Source organism: Merops nubicus, unplaced genomic scaffold (assembly GCF_000691845.1).
Source record: "Merops nubicus isolate BGI_N331 unplaced genomic scaffold, ASM69184v1 scaffold28591, whole genome shotgun sequence".
In the NCBI taxonomy this organism is placed as follows: Eukaryota; Metazoa; Chordata; class Aves; order Coraciiformes; family Meropidae; genus Merops; species Merops nubicus.
The window spans coordinates 8,099-8,362 of NW_008586684.1; the positions used below are offsets into that span (position 1 = coordinate 8,099).

At 57.2% G+C, this 264-nt stretch overlaps 1 protein-coding gene across 1 annotated transcript in view; it reads right to left on the reverse strand.

The window, feature by feature from the left end:
• The window catches only part of FDXR (ferredoxin reductase), a gene marked incomplete at its 5' end in the record, with an annotated part of 8,334 nt that overhangs the window by 1,797 nt on the left and 6,273 nt on the right, over positions 1–264 (reverse strand). The window lies entirely within an intron of this gene.

The following is a 264-nucleotide window of genomic DNA, read 5'->3' on the forward strand; positions in this document are numbered from 1 at the left end:
TGCTCCCCTTGGATGTTCTTGAGCCTCATGAGGTTCAATAAGGCCAAGTGCAAGGTCCTGCACCAGGGTTGGGGCAATCCCAAGCACAGATATAGGCTGGGTGATAAGTGGCTGGAGAAGGACTCGGGTGGTGAATGAAAAACTGAGTATGAGCTGGCAACATACACTCGCAACCCAAAGCCAATCTCATTCTGGGCTGCACCCCCAGCAGCGTGGGCAGCAGGGCAGGGAGGGGATCCTGCCCCTCTGCCCTGCTCTGGGGAG